This window comes from Bidens hawaiensis, unplaced genomic scaffold (assembly GCF_021521415.1).
Source record: "Bidens hawaiensis isolate Kalapana, Puna unplaced genomic scaffold, B.hawaiensis_p1.1 tig00001842_1, whole genome shotgun sequence".
NCBI classification, from domain to species: Eukaryota; Viridiplantae; Streptophyta; class Magnoliopsida; order Asterales; family Asteraceae; genus Bidens; species Bidens hawaiensis.
In genome coordinates this window covers 3,587,449-3,597,539 of record NW_027491102.1, presented here as the reverse complement: position 1 = coordinate 3,597,539, position 10,091 = coordinate 3,587,449, and the positions used below count along the sequence as shown (strand labels likewise).

Genomic DNA, 10,091 nt, shown 5'->3' with positions numbered 1-10,091 from the left:
CCAGCCAGAACGGTCTTAACCAACACCATCTGACCAGCTGCACTAACAGATTCACTGGTCATATTTTGTAAACAATAGAAGATAACCAGAAAGTTAAATGAATCAGCAGACCATATGAGCCCTAACAAGATCAATCGTTAAATCCGTTTATCGTTTGATTTAGTTGTGTTAGGGCTATTGATTTAGTAACACAGACGACCTACAAGAACAAAATAATTACCTTAATTGATAAATAACGATGGGTAATTGGGCCGTATACCAAGTGGCAGACGCAGGTCAAGAACACCAACAGAAACTTCAATGATAATGAAATTGAATATAGGGTTTATGTTTGCGCTGTAAAGTGGATTGATTCTGCAAGTCTAATTGAATTATAAAACTCGTATTGATATAGTTTGATGATCTAGGGTTGGCGGCTAGGAAAAAAAATAGAAAACAAATCAATTTTGATATTATTTACTCGTTTAATATGTCGGTATGGCCGCGAATTGACTAATTCAAACGATTACGAGATCAAATTCCAAATATACAAAGATCTCCTAACCTAATTTGGTGTTTATAGATTCGGGTACAAGAAAACCCACTTAGACAAAGATATGGGTAAATGGGTTAACCAGATAAGGGAAATGGGTTATAACAAGGTTACAAAATGGACCCTGGAGTTTGAAGGTGGGTACAATATAAGCTAATGGTTTAAGTTTGGGTTAAATTTGAATATAATTCAAAGTAGTTATATTTATATTAATTAAATATGATAAGCAAATATTAATAAAATAATACAAACTTGTATAACGTGATACGTTTATCGATAAAGTTTCCCAAACATAAAACGAGTCGGGTCAATGAATAAAATATTATTTTAAAAAACCGAGTTGTTACAGACAATATGTGGTTAGACAAGAGGTGTCGATTTTGTTGTTTTATGGGTTGACAAGTTGAATTGTCTAATCCGAACACGATTAGTACTGATACATACGTTGACAAGTTGAATAATAATATTCCTCATCCTCCTGTATAGAAGCCCTTGGCTCTATAATTACACCCCTCTCACTTCGCATTCCATTCATCATAACCTTGATTCTTCTTCTGTTAATTCTCATCAATGGCTGACACCGAGACATTTGCGTTCCAAGCGGAGATCAACCAGCTGCTGAGTCTCATCATCAACACCTTCTACAGCAACAAGGAGATCTTCCTCCGTGAGCTCATCAGTAACTCTTCCGATGTAAGTATTATTTATTTTTAATTAATTGCGGTTTCTTTTTCGTTTCCATCGGTTTACTCTGTTCCGTAATTCAGTGCCACTTGTTATTGATAATTATAATTTACTTCATAGTGATTAATTAGGTTATTACATCTATTAGCTAATAATAATAATAATAATTGATTGATTCTATCATCGTCAACTAATTCTAAACGTTACTTGCATATAATATATGTTATTACCTATTTCTATTAACGCCACTGTTATTCAACTATAATTATTATTATTTAAAGCTATGCATGAACACCTGCTGAAGTGTTTTATTAATTCATTCTATTATTCTAATCTCATGCCTAATAAACTTATAATTATTCAATAACTTGTTGTTTATTACTAGAAATTTGATTTTTAAAATCCAATCGGCTAAGCTTCTAATAGTTCACTAATTTTAATAATCTGAGTTTATATGATATTATTATTATTAGTGTATATAGCAGCTTTACCTGTTCTGAATGTTATCATATCATTATCTAGGTTAAACAATAAGAACCTTTTGTTGTTTTGATTATTTAATTAGGTTATGAATGCACGCTATGATACTATGGTTGATTTAGAAAGGTAACTGTAACAGACTGGAATACTTATTTTGTATACATGTTGCAGATAGTTTAAAAACAGTTAATATCAACTCTATTGTGTCGCAGCATGTCTGCTATGAATAAGGTTCTGACATGTAGACGTGTTTTGTTCAGATTACATGATTCATGTATTTTAGTTTTAATTTAGTTTTAAACTTACTTCACAAATTATTTTTAGTAGTTAACAAATTTGTAAGTAAACTCACATTATCTGAATTAATTGGGGTCTGTATTCATTGTAAAGTTTATGCATTAGATCATTTATGTTAGTTAACGCCTTCGTCTCTTGCCATTTGATTAACATTAAGATTCTTGTGTTGCATCTTAATTCTTATGATCATATGATACATACTTCAATAACTGTTATCGACAGATCTTTGTATCAAATTTGATTACTTTTATACCATTTTAGGCTCTGGATAAAATCCGTTTTGAAAGCTTGACCGATAAGAGCAAGCTAGATGCACAGCCCGAGCTTTTCATTCACATCATTCCCTACAAGACTAACAACACGTTGACCATCGTTGACTCTGGAGTTGGAATGACCAAGGCTGGTAAGAAAATACTACTGTTTAAGCCCAACTTACATAATGTTAAAGAATGACTTTATAAATTTAACCATATTAACACTAACCGTATTTTGTATATAACTTTTACTGATTTGGTGAACAATTTGGGTAACACTGCAAGATCCGGCACCAAAGAGTTCATGGAAGCCATTGCAGCTAGTGCTGATGTCAGCATGATCGGACAATTCGGTGGTGGTTTCTACTCTGCTTATCTTGTTGCTGATAAAGTTGTGGTAACAACCAAGCACAACGATGATGAACAATACGTGTGGGAGTCTCAAGCTGGTGGGTCATTTACTGTTGTAAAGAAGATGGTTGTAGTGAAAGTAATGTTTATTACTTGAAGGTGTGAGAAATACATAAACAACTACATCTATTTATACACAAATAAACCCTAGCTATCAACCCATAAAAGGCCCATGGCTTTAGCCAACTATATGGGCTAAAACCCTAATTATAACTAAATACAACTAACACTCCTCCTCAAGTTGGAGCATAGATGTTAATCATGCCCAACTTGTTACAAATAAAATCTATCTGAGCTTTCCGGAGCGGTTTAGTTAGAATGTCTGCTAGCTGAAAATTTGTCTTCACATGAACTGGTTGAATGGAAGGAGGATCAGTTTGTGTGCCTACTACTCGATCTCTGATAAGGTGGCAGTCGACCTCAATATGTTTTGTCCTCTCATGAAATACTTGATTCTTGGCTATGTGAATGGATGACTGACTATCACAGTTTAACCTCATCAAGTCATTAGAAACAACCCCGAGCTCTCTGAGAAGACGACGAACCCATGTCATCTCTGATGTTACATCTGTCATGGCTCTATACTCCGATTCGGCACTCGACCGGGAAACCGTGTGTTGCTTCTTACTCTTCCATGATACAAGATTTCCTCCAATAAACACACAATATCCGGTGGTAGATCGTCGAGAAATCGGACAACCTGCCCAATCTGCATCTGAGAACCCTGATATCCGACCATCTCCTTCTTCCGTGAAGGCACCTGCACGACAATGACTCTGATCGGAGTATAATATACCCAAGCCAGGTGAGGTCTTAAGATATCTTAAGACACGAAGGGCAGCATCCCAATGACCGGTGTATGGTGTAGCCATAAATTGGCTCAGAACACTGATAGTAAAGGAGATATCCGGTCGTGTGACGGTTAAATAATTAAGTTTACCAACCAACCGTCTGTATCGCTCAGGATCTTTCATTGGATCTCCTTCCTTTGGGAGGAGTTTCTTTGTAGGAAGCATTGGGGGTATCAACAGGTTTACAACCCAGTAAGCCACATTCAGTTAACATATCAAGAACATACTTTCGTTGGGAGAGAAGTATTCCTTGTGGAGAGCGGGATACTTCTATGCCAAGGAAATACCTCAATCGACCTAAGTCGCTGACCTGAAACTGAGACTGAAGAAACTGCTTGAGTTTGATAATCCCGACCTCGTCATCACCTATGATTATAATGTCATCAACATAAACAACTACGATAATCCTCTTTCCTTTCTGGTGTCTAAAGAAGACAGAGTGATCGTAGGCACTCCGAGTCATCCCAAACTGTCCCATAACACTAGAGAATCGACCAAACCATGCTTTGGGAGACTGTTTAAGACCATATAGAGAATGACGTAGCCTGCAAACTTTCGAGGCCTCCTCCTCAACAACGAACCCTGGGGGCTGCTCCATATATACCTCCTCCTCAAGAACACCATTAAGAAAGGCGTTATTGACATCAAGCTGGTGGAGCGGCCAATGATTAATGGCAGCAAGAGCGATACAAATACGGACAGATGGCATTTTAGCAACCGAAGAGAAGGTTTCATCGTAATCAATGCCATATGCCTGAGAATACCCTTTTGCAACCAACCGAGCCTTTAAGCGGTGTAAGGAGCCATCCGAGTGTAGTTTAACCGTAAACACCCAACGACAACCAACAATACGCTTCCTTTTAGGAAGTGTTTCAAGATCCCATGTATGATTGGACTTTAGAGCCCCAATTTCATCTTCCATAGCCTGTCTCCATCCTGGGTGAGCGAGAGCACTCGTCACATTATTGGGAATCGGGTAGGAATCAAGAGTAGTGGTGTACGCATGAGATTCAGGAGATAGGTGGGTGTAGGCAACATAGTCCTGAATTGGGTAACGAGTACATTTCCGGGGTTCCTTGCGAAAGGAAATAGGTATATCGGGAAGTGGGGCACCAGGAGGATCATAAACGGGAGTATCAGAGGTTGTTGGATCGGGTAAGGATGTATTAGTGAGAGGTGTGGATTTCTCAGATGTAGACGGAGTATCGGAGGGTATTTCGGGGTCGTGGCCAGGGTGTGAATCAAGAGTCGCTGATGTTTGACCCCTACCCCGCCTAGCATATGTGAAAAGCAGTGGCGGAGATTCTGTCGGTGGGTCAGAATCAGTAGAGATTGGATCGGTAAAAGGAATTGACACAGGAATGGTGGGGATGAAGGGAGATGTGGGTATATCAAGGTCGGGAAACGGGTCAGAAACAGGAGTGGAACACTCGGGAAAGTAAGGAGACTCGTGAAAAGTGACATCGGCACTGGTAAAGTATCGGTGAAGTGATGGGCTATAGCATCGATACCGTTTTTGAACCCGTGAGTAACCAAGAAAGACACAACGAATGGCTCGAGGATCAAGTTTGATGGTTTTTGGACTATGGTCATGAACATAGGCGACGCAACCAAATACTTTAGGTGCGAGAGGAAATGGATCATCGTTGGGAAATAGTACAGAAAACGGTGTTTTACCATGAAGAACGGTTGAGGGCATGCGGTTAATCAAATATGTGGCAGTGAGAACGGCATCTCCCCAAAAACGATGAGGAACACGTGATTGGATCATGATTGTGCGAGCAACATCCAATATGTGATGATTTTTGCGTTCGGACACACCATTTTGTTGAGATATATAAGCACACGATGATTCATGAATAATGCCGTTGGTTTTTAAGTATGAAGAAAAGTTGGTGGAAAAATATTCTTTAGCATTATCAGATCGTAAAGTTTTAATGGTGGTGTTAAATTGGTTTTGAACATAAGCATTAAATTTTCGAAATATGGAAAATACCTCACTACAAGATTTCAACAAATAAAACCAAGTAGTGCGAGAATAGTCATCAATAAAGGTAATAAAATATTCAAAACCCAACGTAGATTTGATAGGGCAAGGACCCCATACATCAGAATGCAACTGTTCAAAACAAGAACTGACTCGATTGGGCACCCTAGGGGGATAGGGACGCCTGGTATGTTTACCAAGTTGACACGACTCACAATGAAAATTAAAAGACGGAAGTGGTAAATCTGGTCGCATTTGCCTCAGAACCGCAGTAGAGGGATGACCTAACCGACAGTGAGCCTCCCTGACAGCGGAATCACATAAGTTTGCTACAGGATGCGAAAACGGGGATATACGATAGAGACCTCCTGATTCAAAACCAGTACCAATTACCCGATTTGTTCCTAGTTCATGAAAAACGCAGTGAGTTGGGTAAAAGGTCACAGAACAGTTGTTTTGTTTGGTAATCTGACTCACTGAACAAAGACTGGTAGGAAATTTAGGAACAAATAGGATAGAAGACAGTTTTAGGTTTTCCGAGTTACTGATGGATCCTATGCCGAGAACGGGACATGAAGATCCATCAGCAAGACGTACCGGTGCATGGGAAACATTTTGAAGACTAGAAAAAATACCCCGATTCCCAGTCATGTGATGTGTGGCTCTAGAATCAATCACCCATGATAAGTCAAGGCTAGAAGTTTACCTGAATGTGCCGAGCTGGTTTGAGGATGAGGCAACTGGGAGGTAAGAAACCGTTGAATAGGATCATGCTCCTCTTTAGTAAATGTATACATGTATGTATTTTCGCCCATACTGATACACGAAACTAAAAATTGAATGTGAACAGTAACAAGTGCGGGTGGAGGGCGGGAACAGATTCCGGCGTAAACAGTTACTCGTCGTGAACAGTTAATCCCGGCAGCGAACAGTTAATCCCGGCAGCGAACAGTAATTCCGGCAGCGAACAGTAACTTTCCGGCAGCGAACAGTAATTCCGGCAGCGAACAGAAATTCCGGCAGTGAACAGTGACTTCCGGCGTGAACAGTAATTTCCGGCGCGAACAGTGTTTTCCGGCGAACAGTAATTTCCGGCGTGAACAGTGTTTTCCGGCGTGAACAGTGCTCCGCGATGAACAGTATCGGTGAACAGTGATTCCGCGTGAACAGTGCTCGTCAGTGAACAATAGTTTCACGGTCGAAGAGAAAAAAAAAGATTTCGTGACAGGACAGAACAACAAGGCAGGAGCTTGTTTCAGATCTGAAGGCTGCTGGTGACGGCTGGTCAGACTCAGGTTCATCGCGGCTAGGGTTTGGATCGAGAGCCGTAGCTCTGATACCATGTAAAGAAGATGGTTGTAGTGAAAGTAATGTTTGTTACTTTAAGGTGTGAGAAATACATAAACAACTACATCTATTTATACACAAATAAACCCTAGCTATCAACCCATAAAAGGCCCATGGGCTTTAGCCAACTATATGGGCTAAAACCCTAATTATAACTAAATACAACTAACAACTGTGACCCGAGACACCTTGGGTGAATCCATTGGCAGAGGGACCAAAATGACCCTCTATTTGAAAGAAGACCAGCTTGAATACCTTGAAGAGCGCAGGCTTAAAGATCTGATCAAGAAGCATTCAGAGTTCATCAGCTACCCAATTTCTCTATGGACTGAGAAGACCACTGTAAAAGAGGTTTCTGATGATGAAGATGAAGGCGAGAAGAAGGAAGAAGAAGGGAAAGTTGAAGAAGTTGACGAGGAAAAAGAGAAAGAAGAAAAGAAAACTAAGAAGATCAATGAAGTGTCACATGAATGGGATTTGGTTAACAAACAAAAACCTATCTGGATGAGGAAACCCGAAGAGATTACAAAGGAAGAATATGCTGCTTTTTACAAAAGTTTAACCAACGACTGGGAAGAACACTTGGCGGTCAAGCATTTCTCAGTCGAGGGTCAACTCGAATTCAAAGCTATCCTCTAGCAGAACAAGATTTTGAAAGTGATCCGGAAGAATTTGGTTAAGAAGTGTATTGAACTGTTTCAAGAGATTTCTGAGAACAAGGAGGATTACAACAAGTTTTATGAAGCCTTCTCAAAGAATCTGAAATTGGGTATACATGAAGATACCCAAAACAAAACCAAACTCGCTGAATTGCTTCGGTATCATTCTACCAAGAGTGGGGACGAGATGACTAGTTTGAAAGACTACGTGGCTCGTATGAAGGAAGGTCAGAACGACATCTACTATATTACTGGTGAAAGCAAGAAGGCAGTTGAAAACTCCCCGTTTTTGGAGAAGTTAAGGAAGAAGGGGTATGAAGTATTATACATGGTGGACGCGATAGACGAGTATGCGGTTGGTCAGTTGAAGGAATTTGAAGGAAAGAAGTTGGTTTCTGCAACTAAGGAAGGATTAAAGCTTGATGAAACTGAATATGAGAAGCAAAAGAATGAAGCATTGAAAGCAAAGTTTGAGGGTTTGTGTAAGGTGATTAAAGAGGTGTTGGGTGACAAGGTGGAAAAGGTTATTGTTTCAGACCGCGTGGTTGATTCCCCATGCTGTTTGGTTACTAGTGAGTATCGGTGGACTGCCAACATGGAGAGGATTATGAAAGCTCAAGCTTTGAGGGATTCGAGCATGGCAGGGTATATGTCGAGCAAGAAGACTATGGAGATTAACCCCGAGAACCTGATTATGGAAGAGCTGAGGAAGCGGGCTGATGCTGATAAGAATGATAAGTCAGTTAAGGATTTGGTTATGTTGTTGTTTGAGACTTCATTGTTAACTTCTGGTTTCAGTTTAGATGACACGAACATGTTTGGGAACCGGATTCATAGAATGCTGAAGCTCGGTTTGAGCATCGATGAGGACAGTGGTGACGGTGATGTTGATATGCCTGCTCTTGAGGAAACTGATGGTGATGCAGAGAGTAAGATGGAGGAAGTTGATTAAAGTGAGTTTAGAAGCACATTTATGTTGCAATTTGTTTTATTGGGTTTGGATTTTCATAAGGTTGGTCACTTTAACTCTTGTTTAGTGTGCTTAAATGGAAATATCTTTCAACAAGTTAGCTGGAAGCAAAAGTTTATTAAAATTACGAATAAAAATAAGTGAACAAGCTCTAAGTTAAAAGAGCCGCTTTGACTTGGTTCAAATTCAAGCCTGAGTTGAAGTTGGAATGACAAGCTTGTTAGCCAAGCCCATGTGTGTTTTGTTAGTCCTTTATTTTGTGAGTTACTTGATATCTTGATGTGTGTTTTGATGTTTTTGTCTAGTCCTTTATTTTGATGTTTTTGTTTTTGCCTGAGTTGAAGTTGATGTTTGTTCGTAGGTTAAACTTTTATACTTTTATTTTTTTAACTATCAACAAATAATTCAAATTAAAAACTAGCTAAATCTTAAATATATAAAAATGAGGGTTAAGAAACAAAAATGAGAAGGATTTGTAGCCAAACAAAAAAACTCCTCAAAAAATTAAAAAAATAAATAAGTAAATGGAAAAAAGAACACAAAAATGTTTTCACCGTCTTTTTCGTTCTCATAAAAAAACACAATGGTAAGCGAAAAAAGTCGTCGTGTCTTTTTGTTTAGCATTGCGTTTTGTGTTTATTTTTATCATTGATTATGTTTTTTTTCTGGCATTGTGTTTTTTTTTGTTTTATATTTTGTTATATTACTCAACATTTTGCTATATTTTGTTCGACATTTTGTTATATTTTGCGATCTATTAGGTTTTTTGTTAGTTATAATTGTGTCTTTTATTCCTTTTTGTCAATGTGTCTTTGATCTTGGCATTGTGTCTTTCCGTCAAAATTTTTATTTTTTTTTATATTTTTTAAAATTTTTCTTTTGAACGGGAATGATGACAGAAACGTTTTAGTTTTTTAATTTTTTTCGTTTTTTATTTATATTTTGAGTTATGATTTTTTTATTATTTTTTTGAGTTTATTTTTAATGGGTTTTTTGTGTGGTCACAAATCCTTCTCACACCATTTTTGTCTCTCTCTTTGTATTTTAACTTTACCCATAAACCTTAAAAGCTCTCTGGTTGCATCATACTTTCTCTCAAGCCGTCAGATTGCTTTATTTTTAAATAAGAAGTTTCTCATGCATTTGATCTGAATTTATGGGTACGAGTCTCACTAAACACATATAACCCTTAAACGGGTTATAACATCTCATTAAATTAAAAGTTAATCTCACCAAATATTTATGTGAAAATGTACAACTTTATAGTATAAAAATATAAGCGGTTCATTGGTCTCACCAAACCCCGATAGCTTTTAAAGGAGTTATAACATCTCATTTATTTATTAAACTCTTTCATTACCAAACCCTAACTATGTTATTAATATTATAAACGGAAAATGTAAAACAACCCCCGTAATATGGGGGGTGTAAGCTAGTTCACTATATTGGGATACGCTCGTTTTTTGATCCGGGGAAAATCCTTACCGCTCACCCGAAGGTCAAAATAAAAAAATAACTACTAAATAAGTATAGTATCATATAATATACTGCTACTTATACATTTATTAAAATTGAAAAGAAAAAACGTGAAGTACTTAGTTACATATTGTTAGGGAAAA

General features: G+C 38.0%; 1 pseudogene across 1 annotated transcript; it reads left to right on the top strand.

Annotated features, from left to right (window-relative positions):
- Nucleotides 1-1,102: 1,102 nt before the first annotated feature.
- On the top strand, nt 1,103-8,454 carry LOC143598330 (heat shock cognate protein 80-like; annotated as a pseudogene). The gene is made up of 4 exons (XR_013147097.1): nt 1,103-1,225; nt 2,255-2,393; nt 2,499-2,707; nt 7,015-8,454. The product of XR_013147097.1 is annotated as a heat shock cognate protein 80-like (transcript).
- The last annotated feature ends 1,637 nt before the right edge of the window (nt 8,455-10,091 follow it).